This window comes from Gopherus evgoodei, chromosome 19, assembly GCF_007399415.2.
Source record: "Gopherus evgoodei ecotype Sinaloan lineage chromosome 19, rGopEvg1_v1.p, whole genome shotgun sequence".
Taxonomy (NCBI): Eukaryota; Metazoa; Chordata; order Testudines; family Testudinidae; genus Gopherus; species Gopherus evgoodei.
Window position 1 is genome coordinate 12,016,654 of NC_044340.1, and position 19,654 is coordinate 12,036,307.

Consider the following 19,654-nt stretch of genomic DNA (forward strand, 5'->3'; position numbering starts at 1 on the left):
TTAAGAATCTCGGAGTCCTGAGACGCAGTGGCATATACTTTAACCACTAGACCCACACCTCCTGGCTAGCGCTGGGAACAGAATCCAGGCATTCAGGGTCCCAGTGCTTTGCTCCCTGTTTACACTGGCTGGCCAGAAGGCAAAGCCCCCAGGCAGGGCCGTCCTTAGGCATAGGCAGAATAGGCAGCCGCGTAGGGCCTCACACTGCCTGGGGGCACCACTCTGCAGGCAGCCCAGACAGTGTAGAAGCAGGGCTGCTGGGTCCTAGAGAGAGCCCAATGCAGCACAGTCTGAGGAATGGGATTGGCTGCTGGGGTCTCTGGGATGGGGTGGGGGTGGGGGTTGGGAAAGGAGCTCACCTGTGAGTGTGACTCTTTCCCCCCCGGCTGAGGTCAGGTGAGGCAGGCTCTGTGGCTCTGGAACCAGTATCCTTTGTTGTCCCCCATAACATCCATTCTTCTCCCCCCTGCCCCACGGAGCACCCCCTCCTTTCTCCCTCCTCCCCAGGAGCACCCCTCTCTCTCTCCTCCCTCCCCTCCGTCAGGGCTAGGTTGGGTGAAGTGCGGGGGGGGGAGGAGGTTGGCTGGCTGCTTGCTGGGGAATGAAAGTGAAATTAACTCACTTCCTGGGCAGGCAGGATTGGAATGTCACACAGGGCTTGGATGGGGTTAGCCAGATGTGTGACAAATCGGGATTGGGGTAGGGTGAGCAGATATCCCTATTTTATAGGGACAGTCCCAATTTTGGGGTCTTTTTCTTATATAGGCTCCTTTTACCCCCGCCCCATCCCTGTCCTGATTTTACACACTTTCTGTCTGGTCACTCTAGGTGGGGGTAATTGGTGCCTATATAAGACAAAGCCCCAAATATCGGGACTGGCCCTATAAAATCAGGACATCTGGATCTGGCCACCCTAGCTGGGGAGTGCCTCCCCCCGGGCTGCCAGCTGCCAGCTATCCATCTCATCCGGGGGCAGCTGCATAGGGCATGATGAGCTGCTGTGGCTCTATGGGTGCCCTGTCCCTGAGATCAGATGTTGTGCTAACTTCACCATGGTCCATAAGGCTGGTGGTGGTGCCCATTGGCGTGTGATTGGACCTGAGGGTTTGCTGCTGCTGTTGCCACTCTGCACCCCAAGAGGTGGATTTTGGGGTCCTGCAGTTTTCCACCTATCTCCTCCTCTACTGCAGCTGTTGGACCAGCGGGCTGGGGGGTGAGCCAAGCATGAAAGCAGTACTGTGTTGCCATTTAGATTGTCATTTAACAACTTTGTTTGCCAAAAATTCTTGCTAACAATCCTGAATCCAATTTCAATATTATTTTTAAAAAAATCAATATCTTAGCCAAAAACAGAAAATTAAGTTGTTGACAATTATTAGTGACAGGTTTGGTCTGAGGCAGGGAGTGGGCCAGTTTTCATCAGAGAAACAAAAAATGTTGACTGACTTTCCTATAGCCTGTTACTCCTGATAAGAGCCCTCCAACAACTGTAATATGCTCATCTCCTTACTAGTGTATAAAGCAGGGGTCGGCAACCTACGGCACACGTGTCAAAGGTGGCAGGTGAGCTGATTTTTGATGGTATGCAGCAGCAGGCTGAGCGGCTCAGCCCATCACTGCTCTGGGGTTCCGGCTGCTGCCCTATTGCCAGCTGGAATACCAGCCATCGGCCCCACTCAGCACCTGCTGCTGGCCTGGGGACCCCCAAGGAACCCCAGGCTGGCAGTGGGCTGAGCAGGTCAGCCGAACCACTCAACCTGCTGTCAGCCTGGGGTTCCATTCACTCAGCCGGCAGCGGGCTGAGTGGGCTGGTGGCGGGCTGAGCGGGCTGGTGGCGGGCTGAGCAGGGCCGGTGGGGGGTTGAGTGGCTCAGTCTGCTGCCAGTCTGGGGTGCCAGCAGCACTCAGCCTACTGCTACTCCGGGGTTCCGGCTGCCGGCCCCTTGCCAGTCAGGAGCTCAGCCACCAGCCCCACTCTGCCTCCTGCCAGCCTGGGTGAGCAGAATCCCAGGCTGGTAGCGGGCTGAGGGGGGATTGGCGGCCGGGATCCTGGCTGGCAGGAGTTGGTGGTCAGAACCCCAGACTAGCAGCAGGCTGAGCAGGGCCTGGGATCCTTGTCTAGGGTTCCAGCCACCAGCCCGCTGCCGGTTTGGGGTTTCATTTACTCAGCTGGTAGTGGCCTGAGCAGGACCGGTGGCCAAGACCTCAGATAATAACAATAGTTTATTTATATAATATAGACATAGAGAGAAACCTTCTACAAACATTAAAATGTATCACTGGCACGAGAAACCTTAAATTACAGTGAACTTGGCACACCACTTCTGAAAGGTTGCCGACCCGACCCCTGGTATAGAGTGACCATATGTTGTACTAAGATTCTCCTGCTTTTTTTTTTCCCTGTGAGTCAGTAGAACTTTTGCCAGCCCAGAAGTTGGGCAGCCAATGTTTTACGTTTTCACAATGTTTTCTCCAACTTTCATAAAGTAAATACATAGTTAATATGAGTTAAAAAGGCCAGGGACACTTCTTTGTGAAGAATCTGTACAGCAGATCATGCCCATAGACGATCCAGAAAAGAAATTTGAGGTTGAATTTTTTAATGTTGTGATGGATAAAGCAGTATCTGCTGTTGATGAAAGGTTTAATACCTTGCAAGTACACCATGAACAGTTTGGATTTTTGTATGACATAACTAAATTCAACGAAATAGGAAAACAAGAGCAACTAATGACAAAGTGTAAGAACCTAGAGAGCCTCCTGAAGCACGGTGATAGTTTTGATTTAAATGGACTTGAACTGTACGAAGAATTGAGTACACTGTCATCAATGTTGCCACATGCAAAATTGGTGATGGACATTGTACAGTTTATTCATACCCGCAAACTTGTTGACATATATCCTAATGTGTACATTGCCACTCGTATTCTACTGACAATTCCTTAACAGTAGCGTCAGGAGAATGGAGTTTCTCAAAACTAAAGCTCATTAAAAACTATCTCCGCTCTACAATGAGTCAGGAACGCTTAACTGGTCTTGCTATTCTTGCAATCGAACAAGACACGACTTTGTCTTTGTCATACGATGACATTATTACTGATTTTGCAGCCAAAAAAGCCAGAAAGATTGCTTTTAATTAAAAACAAATCTTTGTTTCAATACCTCTTCATATAAATTTCCAATAAAATTTTGATAAATTAAAAAAAAATTTGCATCATTCTGTCATCAGAATTTTTTCCATAGTGCTGTTTCTTTAGTGCTAGTCCATCAGCATTACAGTGTGCTTAATTAAGTTAAACTGGTTTTAATACGTGAATGTGGCAAGTTTTCCAATACTGTAAGCTTATGTTTGTGTTACTAAGAGCAGATCAGGCACAGGAGCACCAGTTTAATAATCTCGCCTAGGGCACCATAAATCCTAAGGCCGGCCCTGCCCCCAGGCAAAGCAACAGGGTTCGAGGACTCAGAGGAACCAAGCTGGAGAAAAGAAGGGTGTGTGCTGCAGTTCATCTGGGCAGGCTCTTCTCGAGGAGGCTGAACGGCCGCACGCTGAGTGAGTGGGAGCAGCTGTGGCACTGGAAACGAGGCATGGCCGCGGTAGGTCATTTGTGGGTGGTGCAATGAGGTCTGAGCCTGAGGACTCAGCGAATGAAAGGGAGCTGGCCACATGTCCTTCTCAAGTTGTAGTGCCTGCCTCTCCTGGCACAGCTGTATGCCCCTGCCCCTCTCACATCCGGTCTGCTTCCCCTCTCTCTCCCCTCCATCCTCCAGTATGGCCTTCCCTCAGCCCCCAGACAGCTGCTCGCAGGGCTTCAGGCACCGGAGAATCAGCCAGTGCCAGCAATCACCTTCTCGGTGCCGGACCGACACCTGGGACCTGCAGGCACCCTTTCAGCACCACTGCCTGCAGTGGAATTGGAGCTGACAAAGGGGCCAAGGGAGGCAGAGAGGGAGTGACATGAATGCACAGGCCACACGAGGAGAGCTGCCAACATGCTCCTCTCCGGCACAAACACATACGTTGAGCAGAGGCGACGGCTTGGCAGGCTAAGCATGGGGGTTCAAATACCTAGTGCTAGGGGGAAGGGTGAGTAGGGCACTCCCGTAGGATGTGGGAGAGCTGTGTTCTAATTCTAGCTCTGCCACTGACCTCCTATGTGCCCTTGGGCAAGTCACTTGGTTTCACCATGCCTCAATTTCCCCAGCTGTAAAATTATACTTATCCTCCTTTGTAGAGCCCGTGAAAGCCATGGCTGGTATGCACTGTATGTTCCTATTCCCACTAGTATTAGATGAGCCCTTCATCCATGCAAAGCAGTGAACCAACTCCTCGGCAGATAAAACAATTTTTATAAAGGGGTGGGGGGTGTTGTGGGCATTACAGAATGAACAGGACCACAAGTGCAGGGATTTGCTTCAGCGCACTTGGCCAAAATTACCCTCCTGCCAGCACTGGTGTGCACTGGGCTGGCTTCTTATCACCATACACCCCATACCTGGCTGCATTTCAGATGCTGATTTGTAACATGCCTTGTTATGAAAGCCGTTGTGCAAGGGATTAGGATGGCAGGTGGTGCTCACATGGGAGGGGAGCTGAGCTGCTGCCCTTCGAATGGATTTTAAAAGGAAAAAGAAACTTTAAATGCTGCAGTAATGGAAGAGAAAGTGAACAGCAGAGCTGTGCCAATGGCAGAAGAGTCAGTTCCAACGCTCCGATGCTTTCAGAACCCTTTGGCCTGGAAATCTCTCGAGCTTTCTGGGACGTCCTGTCGGACATATATTTACACCTTTTCTTATGCTCCATGTGGTCTAGTGGTTAGAGCGGGGCACCAGGTCTAGGTTCTAGTCCTAGCACTGAGGAAGTACAGGGTAGTGGTTAGAGCCCTGGGCTCTAATCTCAGCATAGGGAAGGAGTGCAGGGTAGTGGTTAGCATGGGATGAACTGGGAGTCAGGCCTACTGTTCCACAGCTAATTTGCTGAGTGGCCTTGGGCAAGTCACTGCAACTCACTGTGCCTCAGTTCCCCATCTGTAAAATGGGGATAATGCTACTGACCTTTTTAAAGTGCTTTCAGATCTATGGTGGAATGGTGCTATAGAAGAGCCAGGTGGTATTATTACTATTATTCCTGTTTATAAAGGGCACTCAGACCATGAGACAAATGTCCCCTCCTCTGCCCAGCCTGGCCTGGGGGAGAAAGTGCTTTGGTGGGCTCCGTATTGGTGGTGGCAGCACAGTGCCGTAGGTCTCTGAGGTCACTCCCCCAGTGAACTGCGGCAATGCTGGCCTGCAGCCCAGCCTCCTCCAAGGAGTGGGAAGCTGACGAGAGGGGGTTGTGGACAGGCTGTTTGCCTGCCTGCAGAGCACCAGCTGAGAGAGAGAAGAGGGGGCAGGCGCTCCCTAAGTCGTGTTCTTCACTTCTCTCTGGTACAAGGGTGGGTGGATGGGAGACATACATGGCTGTCTGCAGATCAGCCTGGGAAAGTGTCCCACCTGCCTGGGTGGGGAGGGATGGCCCCCTGCTATTCCCTCCCCAAAGAGAGGACCCAAGAGAGAAATGACGTTGGGAGGGGATTGTCTGGCATGGGGCATGACTGTGCTCATGCAGACAGGTCCGCAGCACGCATGCACACACCGGGACACCTATGTGCACACTAGCTCACTCACTCACACACTGCTCTCTCCTCTTCTGCTCCCATCAGGTCAGACCTTAGCAATGCAAACTCCACAGCAGCCTCCCATCTGCAGCAAAGTTACCCCTGCCCCTCAGGGGATTGTGAGTGGTTTTCACGTAGGAGAAAGGAAAAGGCAGAGCGCTTGAGCTATTTAACAGAGTCTAAACTTTGCCGTGTCCTTCAGGAAGGGACTGAGCAGAGCCCAGGGCAGGTCTGGTCAGAGAAACAAGTGATATGGCATGGTAGGGGATCAGTTACACCCTGGATAATTCCCTGCACATCTTTAACCCCCTCTTTGGGAGGATCTGTAAGCAGTTTGGAAACCTGAATCAACTCCCAACTTCCCTGTGAGGTAGGTCAGGATCATTATCCCTATGTCACATGTGGGGAAACTGAGGCATGGAGACTTGCCCAAAGTCACATAGCAAGTCAAGGGAAAAAGCTGGGAATAGAACCCAGGAGTCCTGATGCCCAGACCTGAGCTTAAGTCACAAGCTCATCCTTCTCTTGGCAGTTCCAGACCCAGTCGGTCAGTTACTCTAACACGGGTGCCACAGATTCAACTGCAGGAATGAGAACTCAGCTGGGCTTTCAGTGTTTCTGACAGCATCGCCAGGCATGAGGATCTTGCCAAGGGAACTGGGCTGAAGAGGCATGAGACAGAACTGAATCCAGGTCCCTGTCCCATGGCTGTATCAGCCAGGGCAATAGGGTGGGTGGAACTCAGCTCTACAGGTTAGCCAGACTCCTGCTCATCTGACTTGGGCATGGGGTGATGATCTGGGCCCTATCGCTATAAGAAAGCTCAAGGGAAAAAGGGTCTACTCTCATCTCATCTGGCATCCAGGGACAGCCTTACTGAATGGTTCAGGGCAGGAGTGGCCTCTCACCTCGCTGGCTGATCTGGACTCTAGCACAGAGACACAGCTGGCAAGGAGGGAGAGATCAGGCCAACCTGCCGGGTGCGAAGCCAATCCATTCTCCTTCGCCCACTGGAGATGTGGGCCCTGATTGAAAGAGAGACAAAGTCAGGAGGGAAGATACTTCAAATGAAAGCAGATCCTTGCCTTGATATGCTCCTTGTGATCAGTTAGCGCCCAAAGACACAGTCCTGCACAGTGTTAAACCCTCTCTCTCTCTCTGTAGGGTGATATCTGGCTGTGGTTCCAGCTGACAAAGGGATGGGTCAGAGGTTGAGGGAGTGAGGGGGTCCCCAGGCTCAGGCAATGCTAGCAGCTGGGACCCAGGTCCACAAAGCAGTGTCTCTGCATTCAAATCCATTTCCCTTCCAACACTGCCAAGAGCAGAGCAAGCCCTGCTGCATTCCCACTGCAATGTTGCAGGTGTTGTGTCCGCCACCCCCCGCCTGGCTATAAAGCCAATCCCAAACACCAGGCCCATGTGCTCACCTCCCAGTTCTGTCTGCTCCAACCCCATGTGCAAATCCAGGTAGTGCAACGTGCTCCCATGATTTCACCTTGACACCTGTGCTCTACCTCCCCAGGCCCACCCAGCCTCTTCCCCTGGCTCCCATCACTGGCCAATCCTCTACCCTGCTGGAACTAGGGGTACTGCTGGCTTGAAGTGGTTCCCATCACATACAGGGTTTACAGTTTGGTTCAATGGCTCTCAGCACCTCCCAGCGGCCCTTCTGCGGACCGATTATTACCAGCTAACCCTTACTCTGGGACGCCTGTCTCCTTAGCTGCATTTCCACGCAATGAGCCAGGGCTCCCTCTTGTGGCTCAGGCCAATTCAAGATTTCAGCTTGTTCCCTGACAAGTGCAGAGGACAGAAAATCTAATTAAAGAGCAGAGGCAGCTGCTGGCGATTGCTATGGGAACCAGAGAGGAGATGGCCCTTTCTCAGTGGTGGTGTGCGGTAGCAGGGCCATTGGGAGCGCTGCTGGGGGAAGGAGCAGATAGCTTGGTCTCAACAGCAGGTACAATACACCAAGGGGCCGGCTTCGGCTCTGGTGTAAGCAGCCTTAACTTTTGAGAAGCCCATGGCGCTGTATCAGACTGACCTCTCCCTGATTATCTCCGAGGTGCCTTTGAGTCAGAGATTCAAACCCCTGCAGGGTGCAAGGAGACCTCCAAGGTAGAGCAGATAAACTGAGCATCAAGCAGTTTACTATGAGGCTTATTCAGATGAGGTCTCGCATACCAACATCCTGTCTGCTGAGTGTAGACATCAAAGATCCACCCAGAGCAGGGATTAGACCAAGTGTCTTTGCCCAGAACTGCTCCCTTGTCATTTGTTGGCTGGCTGCTTCCCATCACCCCAGAGATGGTGGCACCATGTGTAGATACAGCAGTCTGTGAAGAGCTTTGGGCAGAGAGGGTAGATGTTATTCTCCCTTGCACATGGGGTTTGCTATCTGGGAAGTCACAGCTTTAAGGCAAGACTGTAGCGGTGCACTCAGTTAATAACTCCACCTTGCTCTTCTTCACTGGCACTTCTTCATAGATCTCAAAGTACTTTGCAAAAGAGGGTATCGTTACCCTCCCTTTACACGGACAGGGAAACTGAGGTACAGAAAGATGCTCAAAGTCACAGCAAACAGGGCCGATGGGAGACAGGGCTGCAGGCATTCATTCATTATGGCTTATGGAGTGTGCACTATTGGTGCCCTCTGGCTCTTGGCAAGCTGCTAGCACAGCCCTTTGGCCCCCCTCTTCCAGCCCCCTGCTCTGATGGGGCCTCCTCAGAATCAATGCCCTGCTCCCCTAGACAGTCCCTGATACTCCCAGCTGCCCCTGCAGGAAAAAAGGGGCCTATTCTGCAGAGGGGATGAGCCTGCAGCACACCAGGAGGTGGTGATGCTGGGATCATGGCTTAGTGGCAGCAAGCCCTGCAAGGGACACCTGGAATAGGAGGACTTCCCCTTCCAGCAGGGTCTCGCTTGTGACCGGTGGCAGCCGCACATCTGGGGGAGTTTTGGGTCATGTTTTCAAGTGCAAACTGTTTCCAAGCCATCCACCAAGGCAGCTCTGCTTTCCCCAGCTGAGGAGTCATGCAGGCTAGCCTCAGCCAGGCCATGGGTGAAATGCTCAGGAATATCTCCAGTGGGCCCAGAGAAAGTCCCATATGTTTAAATGGGCAGAGACAGCACTGCATCATTCCTCTTTTCTCCTTTCCTATTAAACCCATCTCCTATCCTGCTAGATAGCCAGCTGCCACTGCACAGTCTTGGTGGGGTCCTGATCTGAGCCATCTGAAATGCTGATTATGGGTAGTGCTACGGGCACCAAATCCAGGGCAGGGAAAGGGGTGGAGAGATACAAAGCATTCCTGGGAAATGCCAGCAAGTAGAGAAGCTAGGATGTTCTCTCCCAGAGAGATTATAAATTACTCAATATTGCAGTGACCTAGCTTATGTGTGTGTCACATGCCCTATAATGTTAATGAATGGGGAGTTCCCTCTGCAGCAGCCTGAGCTTTTAGAATAGGAGGAGCGAATCCCCCCCTTGCTGCCATCATGAATTTCAGCATAGCCATGGTACACAGCACAGTAACAGCTACAAAGCCCCAGGTGATGATGACTCTTGCAAACCATTAGATTCCTGTGCAAACTCATACAGCACCCCAAAAATGGGGTGGAGCATGGCAACCAGGTGAGGTGCAGTACAAGGGCAAGGATGGGAAACCGGGGACAAAAATGTGATCAATCATCCCCTGTGTTTCTTCAAGCAAGGACCAGAGGGTCCATGAGGTGCAGATTTTCAGGGGTGGTGAGTAAATACAGCTCCCGTTGACTTCCCTGCGGGCCGTCAGTTGTCCCTGAAACCAGGCCATTGGAGGAGGAACTCAGGTTCAGACACTAAGCTGCATGGTACTCCCCTCCCCAATGAGCCCTTCAGCATTCAAACCTGAGGGGGCACAGGCACCCCACTTGTTTGGCCCCCACTGCTGAGGCTGCTAAGCTGCCCTCTTCAGACACAGACAGTCAAGTTTTCTGTATTGTTTAAAATTTGATGCTAAAAAAGTCCTTAAAAACTTCTCATCTTAAAGCTCATGTAAATGTCATGGACTTGAGGATGTTAGACCAGGAGGAGTCCCATTAAAGGGGCTACCAATAGCATTTGGCACTGAAATGGGCCTTTGCACCTACAAGGCGGGTAAATATAACCCGCCGTGCACAGGTGGCCCATTGTCAGGTAAGGCAGCCCCTGACCCACATGCACAAACTGTCCGCAATCCAGGGCTTCCCAGGTACAATGTTGTCCGCTAATCCTTAGAGCAGCTCCCTCTCGCTCTCTCAAAACGGTCAGGGCTGTTGCCTACTGCAGGATCTGCACTGCTTCAACTAGTCCAGTTTACATAGTATCAAAAGATGGGGGGTGGGCATTCCCTACCATGTGATATACTAGGCTGGGATTTCCCCAAGGGGAGGGAAGCCTTCCCTACTGCCCAGACGAAATTATCCCTGCTGGGCCTTTTGCTCTTTACACAACAGCCTGAAGGACCCATAGGGGCACAGTTGAATCCCAAGTAGTCACCATGTTTACCAATTACATATAAACATGCCTGACCTAACTACGTATAGACTGGTGCTCCGGCTGCCTCCAAAACACAGGAGAGCACCACTCACAGATTCAGAGTTATTCCAAGGGTACTGCCCTATTCCTGTCCATTACGGTCCCTTTGTTCAGTTGCATCCCATTCATCTAGTTAAGTCTCCAGCATGATCATATATAGACTGGAGTAGGTTCCATTTTTTAAAATAATTTTTACAAACATCACTGTATTAAGCTTTTTCCCCATTTTTATTAATTTAAAATTTTCACCGCTGTGGGAAGTTATTGGGGAGAGGAGGAAGAGAAAGAGTCAAAAGAGATAAACTTCATAACCATTAAAGCACAAGCTGTCAACATTACATCAAAACAGACAAAGTAAATATCCCTCAATCCAACCCTAAGTTCTCAAGCTGCATTTCTCTTACTTGGCCTGATTGTACATTTGTTGTCCAACAGTTTGTCTGCATGTGGTGAAATTGACCTTCACTGATAAAAATCTAATGCTGCCCAGCCCTGTCATACTAAAGAGTTCTTCTAGCCCAGCTAGGTGCAGCGCGGGGAACAACCTACTCTGGAAGGGTACGTCTACACGGTGAGCAGCAGAGTTTCCGAGCCCAGATTTTAATATATGGAGCTATACCTCTTATAGAGCTGGAAGGGACCCTGAAAGGTCATCAAATCCAGCCCTTGCCTTCACAGCAGGACCAAGTACTGATTTTGTCCCAGATACCTAAGTGGCCCCCCTCAAGGATTGGGTTAAGCAGGCCAATGCTCAAATCACAGAGCTATCCCTGACTCAGGCTCATGGTGGCGGGTGTAGATGGCTCAGGCTGGAGCTGAAGGTCTGAAGCCAAGACAGGGATATCAGAGCCTAAGCCATGTCTACGTAGCTATTTTCCGACAACCCAGGCTCGGAGGCTCACTGCCATGGGCTGCATAGAGATACCGGGAAGGGCTAAGCTGCACTGTGCTGCCTGAACACCTAGACATCAGCAAAGCTGAGTTATGTTCCCTGTCCTGCCACAAACCCACCATGTGTCCTTGGCCAGGTTGCTAATCTCCCCCTGCCTCAGTTTCCCCCACCTGTGGATAATGACACTGATCTACCAGCCCCACAGGCTCTAAGTTTGTTTAGTTTTAGACAAGACAGACATGCAGACTGCTGAAGGAGTGGGGCCAACTGGAGGAGTTTCGATCCCACAGTCCTTGCCCAGCAGTGGGTACTGCGCTCTGGCAGCCCTTGCAGCTCCTGTCGCATGGCTCCATGGAACATCAGCTCCTGCAGTGGGCGCTGGAACATAGCCCTCATGCCAAGTGTGACTAACAGGGAGCTGCTGCCTCAACGCCTCTGAAGTATTTTGAGGACACTTCACGAGCTCAAAGGATCCTTCTGTCCCTGTGGCAAGAGGAGAGGCTGCTGTTTAGGCTCCGTGGGAGCAGTGACTAACATCCTCCCCCCTGTAGACATTAATAAACCCTGATCCCGGCGGGGGGGGCACGACTCACCCACCTGCAGCTTGGCAATGGTATTCATGATTACGGGGAAAATCTGCTGACACATCAAAGGATGCAGGGAACTTGCACTTTCCTGTTTATGGCGCTGCCCCCCTGTCACCAGCCGAAAAGAATGGAGGCTCTGAGAGGTCAGGAGTGGGCACATAGGGGCCATGCCTGCCAGAGTGGAGCTAATCAAGGGAGCCAGCCCAGGGCCTGCTTCCTGGGCACCCTGCGTGAGAGACACTGCCCTCCCCAACAATAGCATGCTTGGCCCCACCCAGGGGACAACACCTCACTCATCCTGGGGGCCCCAGGGAGAGCCCACATTCTGCCTTGACATCCCATGCCAAGTGTGGGACAGGGACACTCAGCACAGACAAGAAGCTGGAGAAATCCAGAAGCAGAGAGAGCCATAGGTGAGCAAACCAGAGTCACAGCTGATGTACCTGAGTGGGGACAGGCTTACAACCCCAGTGGGGCAGATCTCTTATGGCGCCCCTGCACAACAGGGGCATGAAAGCACCCAGCCCTCCTGCAGGCAGGATTCAGGCTCTCCTCAGCACTGCATCTCCTGACCCTCAGCTGCACTCGAATTCCCTGCTGCTGCAGGGAAAGTGGAAGATTTCCTGTGGGCCAGGTGCCAGTGACACAGAATCACAGACCCCTGCTTGGAGCTAGCCACTGCCTGGAGCCCTGTCTGACCTAGCGCTCACCAAAGCCAAAGAGCAAGGGGGGTGATTTTAGCCAAATCCCTTAGCAGACACAGCCTCACCCTGCTGAACCCTCTGTGACCTCCCACTTGGAAGCAGATGTTGCCATTCAGATAATAAATAATTGCCTGTTTCCCTTCCTCCTCTCTGTCTTGTACGTTCTTCGGAGAAGAGAGAGCGGCCCTTACCATGTGTATACACAGCACCTAGCCCGGCGGGGCCCAAATCTTAGCTGGGGCCTCAGGGCACTACCGTAATACTGCTGTTTGTGCATTTCAAATGCAGCTGAGTTGGGGAGATGCTGGCATCTTAAACAGCCCTCTGGGCTCATTTAGAAGGGAACATTATTATTTCCATCCCTAACAGGTTGGGGTTGGCTACCCTGGAATCCCTTTCCCCCTTAAATCATTTGAAACACATGCAATAGTTCAGTTTTACTGAGGAATGCCAGCTTGGGGAGCCGAGTATAACAACTTGCTATTGACACAAGAGGGAGCTCCTGAGCTGGAAGAAATTCTTCTGGTGGGAGATAGACAGCTCTGTGCTAAAACCCCTGCAGCAAAGCCAGCCTAGCTCCTCACCAGCTGGACACAATGCCTCAAGCCAAAGCCGTGTCCCATATCCAATGCTCCCTTTATCAGAGGGACTAGAAGATCCTGCTCTTGCAGGGGGACAGTCACCACCTACTAGGATCCTGTTGAAGATAGGATGGTTCCTGTTTCAGGGGCTGATCCTGTGGGATGCCCATTTTGCAGGGTCCAGCCCTCCCTGTTACACTTATTCTCCAAGTCCCTTTCATCGGGCAATGAGGGTGCTGGGCTGGTCTGTACAGGCACAGCCAAGGCAATGCGGACGCATGATGCTGACTGCAGGGGTCCCTGGCTACATTTGGCTATTGCTGCAGAAGTGGGTCGAGTCTCACCCTGACCCCTTCACCTCCCCTAACTGATGGGCACAGAGGCTACTAAAATGCAGCCCCAGGCTAGTTCATGACCCTGAGGGGGCTATTTACAATTCAATAGTGTTCCCATGTGTGGAACGCCTTTGGATCGAAGGAATTAAGGAGTGCCTGTTTATTAACAAAGCCATGGAGAGTCTCAGCTTGTAGCCATCTCATTGTTTGGGGAGTAGCACAGCCAACCAAAACACCTTGCCGTGTGTTTTATTTTTCCATTCCTGCCCTCACCTTTAGAGCTCTCCCTTCGTTCTGGGGAATGCTGGTACACAACGTACTGTGCCAGCCCTTTGAAAGGGGATAGCTGGGAGTTTGCAGACTGGACACAGGGTCAGAATTTCTCTCTCTCAAAACATATAGTCCTTATAGCTCCCACCTCCTTCTGGAAAGGGAAACCCAGAAGGCGCTTTGTCTGCATTCTCCTCTGTATATACCCTGGCTTATGCCAGGCCCAGACCCGTTTCAAATGGCAACAGCTCCCTAGCTGTTGGTGAAACTAATACTTTGCCTTTCACCTAAGGATCTGAAAGTAGACCTAGTTGGAAAGAGACAACAAGAGTACATTGAGTATCTTTCTTGGAGCTGAAGAAAAGCTCTGTGTAGCTCAAAGACTTATCTTTTTTATTGGCTCAACTTCTGCCGGTGAAAGACGTTTCCTCACCCACCTGGTACCTAAAACAAACAAACAAACAAACAAACAAACAAACATTTGAAAACCAAAACTGCAATGTATATCTACAGTGAAATGTTGCACAGATGTGTCCATTTTGACAACATTTCATTTAAAAAGCCCCAAATGAAGCATTCCAATTTGGTAGAAATCTCCGATTTTAACATTTTTGGAATGAAAAGTACTGATTTTTCATTTCTAAGTAAAACGCATTGGTTTCTACCTCTTTTTTAAAGAAAGGTTAAGGAAGGCTGATATTAGAACAAAATAATTTGATTGTCAAAATACAAATGTTTTGTTTGACCTGAAACAAAACTTTCTTCCAAGTTTTGTTTTGCAGGAAATTTCAACTTGTTTTTGTTCCATTTTGGAATTATTTTTTTTTGAAATCCTGGAATATCCTGGGGAATGGAAAAACCCAGGCCCTGCCAAACTCCGTGTATTGACATTGTTTTGGAGAAATGGTATTTGCTGCAGCTCAGAGAGAGAGTTGGGGATAGACCCCAGGGCTCCTTACTCTGATCACTGGACACTGCGCTCTGCTGACAAGGGCTAATTCATGTGTGGAGCTGGAGGTTGGGTTGGGGAAGGACTCCCACCCTGTGAGGGGCAGCATTGCAGTTTTCCAAACATCTTGGAATGTTTTCCATGCTTGGCAGCAGTGTCAGGTATTTGTCTGTGCTGGATGCAGGTTACTTAGGCCAGGTGATCTGGAATTTTGCCCTGTAACTATCTGACATTGGGATTTGGCTCTAGAGCTCAACTTTATCAGAGTCTCTGCACCCTTCTGTATCACTGTCCCACGCCTCTTCCCAGGCCCACAGGGGAGGATTTTGCTCTTTAACTCCAATGACAGCAGAGTTAGAGGAGACCTCTGTCCCCCAGGTAAGGGGGCGATGTAGAAAGGCTGCTTCCTGACTGGCAGAGCAGTTTAAGAAGGTCCCAGATTTGCTGCTGGGAACAGATTAGCACAGAACCACTGGGCCAAATTCTGCCAGCACCTACCCTCAGTATGATCCAGATGCTAGTGGAGTTGCATAACATAAGGAAATGCAGAGCGGGGCCTGCTGCAAAGAGCTCAGAGCTCTCTGGTGGCTTGTTTAATCCCGAGAGAGCTAATCGCTGGACAGCTCTAAGCAGTGTCACAGAGGCAGCATGCACACGCTGAGAGCAGAGGTAGTGCACAAGGGGTGTCGTTGGGGTGGGTGGTAGCACAAAAGAAGCAAGAGACCCCTTCCTGACCCTTCCTCCAACCTGGGAGGAAAAAATTCTGGAAACTGTGAAGAGTAAATGCCCTTGGACCAAGCTATTGTGACTTCCCATCTCTCCCACTAACATACATCTAAAGCCATGAAACAAGTACTGAGCCACTCGCAGGGAGGCAGCCTGGCCTAATGGTCTGAGCACAGAGCTAGGAGCCAGGAGCTATTGAGTGCTAATCCTAGCTCTGACAGAGATTCCCAGGGTAGCCAAGTCAAGTCAGTTCACCTCTGTATCTCCATTCCCCACCCCCGTAAACTACAGATAAGGTCACTTATGCACCCCACCAGAGGGCTGCAAAGGTTAAATGGTCCTGACCCCTTAAAATCTCACCTTTCTCACAAGGATGTGCACAGCCTATTTTACAGGAACTCAGCATTGTTCAGTGAAGTTCACCCCAAACAGCAAGAAATCCCTTGGAAGACTTGAGGATGTTTCAAAGGCCAGGGCTGTTAATACTGACAGTTCTGCTTGCCCCTCTAGAAGGGCGTCCCACGGAGCCAGAAAATTTTCAGGATATAGAAACGTACATTCTGAAAGAAGGTGTACTCTAGCAGCACCTGGAAGGGTAGATAGTGTAACAGAGACCCTGATCACTTAGTACTGAGACCCACAGCGTAGCGGGGAGGGGGTGTAATATTCCTCCCTTGCGAGATGCTGCAGAGGTTTCCCACACATCCCTTGTCTTCGGCAGAGACACACACAGGAGACCCAGGAGTCTTCACTTCCCTAGTCACTGACAACTTGGAAAGTCAGGATAACAGTAGTGACTGTGAAGAAGACAGGGGTGCTGTGGGACTTCAATGCTGGAAAAGGCCACAGGGTTGCAAGTACTGGGAAGAATGAAGGAGAAAAGGAAAGAAAGGAGGAGGTGGAAAACAGGCAAGGATATGGAGGAAAGGAGAGACACTGACAGGTAGGATTAGCAGTAAGAAATTTGCAGCTAAATTGAGTGTGTGTCTCTGCATTAGTGAAGCATGACAGGATTGATGTGTTTGCTCATCTGCCATTTATAAGTGGCAAATTCTCCCTCCACCCCAATTACCATGAATTAGGCAGTATATTTCTAATTGCCTTTACAACAGTGACTGAACTGGCCGAGATTAAGGCACCAAGGCCCAGAGCCTCAAAAGGTATTGGGGAGCTTCACTTCCACTGAATCAATGGGATTTAGGAGCCTAGATACCTTTGAGGTTTCATAGATTCCAAGGCTAGAAGGGACCATTGTGATCATCTGGTCTGGTCTCCTGTATCACACAGGCTAGAGACCTGCCCCAGAAACCATTCCTACGGCAGAGCTTTTAGAAAAAGATCTCATCCTGAAGGCAAAATGGTCAGTGATGGAGAATCCACCATGACACTTGGTAATTGTTCCAATGACTAATTACTCCCACGGTTACAAATGTATGCCTGTGGGCCCAGGGCCTCAGACCCAGATGCAGCTGTTTTCTTCAGGGGGATTTCTCCTCCAAACCAGTCTGAAAAGACTGCATGAAAGTGAGGGGCAGATATGTCCCCATTAGTTCAATGTCCATACTGGGGTAATGGCTCTAAGTTCAAAACCTTCTAGTGCATGGTGAGTGCGCCTACCCTACCCATGCAGGGCACAAAGGAAGTACATTTGCCACGTTCATTCAGGGGCTAATACCAAAGTCCATACTCCATCTCACTAGCCCATGTGGGAGCTTGGCCCTTTCAGGGGCTCTAGGTACAGGATGTCAAGTATCAGAGGGGTAGCCGTGTTAGTCTGGATCTGTAAAAGCAGCAAAGAATCCTGTGGCACCTTATAGACTAACAGACGTTTTGGAGCATGAGCTTTCGTGGGTGAATATCCACTTCTTCAGATGCATGTGGTGGAAATTTCCAGGGGCAGGTATATATATGCTAGCAAGCAAGCTAGAGATAACGAGGTCATTTTAGGATTGAACAAAGACTGTGAATGGCTTGCCAACTACAGAACCAGTTTCTCCTCTCTTGGTTTTCACACCTCAACTGCTAAAACAGGGCCTCATCCTCCCTGATTGAACTAACCTCGTTATCTCTAGCTTGCTTGCTAGCATATATATACCTGCCCCTGGAAATTTCCACCACATGCATCTGAAGAAGTGGGTATTCACCCACGAAAGCTCATGCTCCAAAACGTCTGTTAGTCTATAAGGTGCCACAGGATTCTTTGCTGCTAGGTACAGGATGGGTCTTTCCCTTAATGTAACAATGCACACACAGAGCACTCCATGTCTAGCTCTCAATGTACTTTATACAGCTAGGGGCGTATCCTCACACAGGTGAGGAAAGAGAGGTCACTGGCAGAGCCAGGAACAGAATTCAGGACTCCTGGCTCCCAGCGGAGTACCGTACCCACTAGGAAACACTGCCCCCAGGGAGGCCATTCTTCACAACCTGCACGCCCATGTCTAAGGAAGGTGACTCCAGCCTACTGCTTATTAGAGCAGCAACCAGCGTGGGATTGACTGTGCCTGGGTGCTGCTCCCATTGACATCGATGGGGAGTTTGGCACATGGAGCGCTTGCAGGGCTGGCATGGACTTGTTCACTAGCAGGGAACTCGGAGGAGAGCTACAGTGGGTAAAAGCAAGATAGTGGTTGAGGGTGGTTAAGTGATAAGCCATACCGTGGTGTGTGTTAGTTGGCTATTGAAACAGGGTGGAGTGAAGGCCCTTGGCTGACATGGTGTATTACAATTCAAGCATGTTTAAACAATTGCAAGGGACAGCTTGGAAAGTTACAGAGTTATTTTTGGAAAACCAAAATGACTCTCTGCCTCGTCTTGTGCCAGGATAAACAGCACCTAACCGGGGAAGGAGTGCAAACAGCGGGGTGTGGGAGACAGGAAGAGAATCAAGCACTAATACAATGGGGGGGGGGCGCAATGAGCAGATAACACAGCTGCTGTTGACACTTACCTACAGAAGAAGCCAAGAAGGGCCAAGACATAGGGTCCTGCTGGAAGTTACGCTGTAGAATTGGGGTTGCCAGCTCCCCAGTGCAGTACATGCACTCCAAGCACAGAACTCAGAGTCAGGAAGCAGAATTTAATTTGCCTGGGAAAAGACTGCCGGTCTGGGGCCCAGAACAGCAGCCCCAATGTTATTAATATTTTGGTATTGACTGTTATTTTGGGATACTGCCAGAGCGACCAGTAACCCTTCCCAGCACATGCCTTCTCCCTAAGGCTAGTTTCTTCTCCTTTTATACCTGGCTACCCAGCAGGGTAAGGAGCCCGACCTACAGCTTCTCCCCAAACACTTAACCCTTTCTTGCCTGAATCCACACCCCTGAGAGAGGAAAAGGAACCTTGGGGGCCTCTGGAACCCAGATGGGCTGTGAGCCCCTGCTTGCTGGCTAGCCTGGTACTCAGGATATGGCTTTAGAGAATCAGTGCCCTCTCCCAGGCACCTCATGGCCCTGGGAACTGAGCAGCCTAATGTGATAATGACCAGCTGGCCTTGTAATTTGCTACTCTGCGGTGTACTGGGGAAAGGGGTGGGTGAGAGAGGAGCTGGCTGTGAACTAAGTCAAAGGAAACTGCAGAGCTATGCTGCCAGCCTGTGGGGCATGATCTCTCAAAACAGATGCTAGTTTTTCAGGGGGGAGAGAATCCGTTGTATACACCTGTCAAAAACAGATAGCTAAGGGTTAACGTCTCTTTCACCTGGAAAGAAGTAATCTGAAACACCTGACCAGAGGACCAATCAGGAAACCAGACTTTTTCAGGTCTGGGTGGAGGGAAGTTTGTGTCTGAGTTCTTTGTCTTCTGCCTGTCCCTCTTGGCTATGGGAAAGATTTTTCTATTTCCTGCTTTCTAATCTTCTGTTTCCAAGTTGTGAGTACAAAGATAGGTTTGTTCTTTTGTATTTACATGGGTATAGTTGCTGGAATGTTTTGAATTGTATTCTCTTTGAATAAGGCTGTTTATTCATATTTCTTTTAAGCAATTGACCCTGTATTTGTCACCTTAATACAGAGAGACCAATTTTTATGTATTTTTCTTTCTTTTTACATAAAGCTTTCTTTTTAAGACCTGTTGGAGTTTTCTTTAGTGGGGAACTCCAGGGAATTGAGTCTGTGCTCATCAGGGAATTGGTGGGAGGAAGAAGTCAGGGGGAAATCTGTGTGTGTTAGATTTACTAGCCTGACTTTGCATTCCCTCTGGGTGAGCGGGGAAGAGAGATTAGCTCTCGGTACTTTTGTTTTCCAAGGCTGGAAATGGGGAGGGTGGAATCCCTCTGTTTAGATTCACGGAGCTTGCTTCTGTGTGTCTCTCCAGGAACACCTGGAGGGGGGAAGGGAAAAGGTTTATTTCCCTTTGTTGTGAGACTCAAGGGATTTGGGTCTTGGGGTCCCCAGG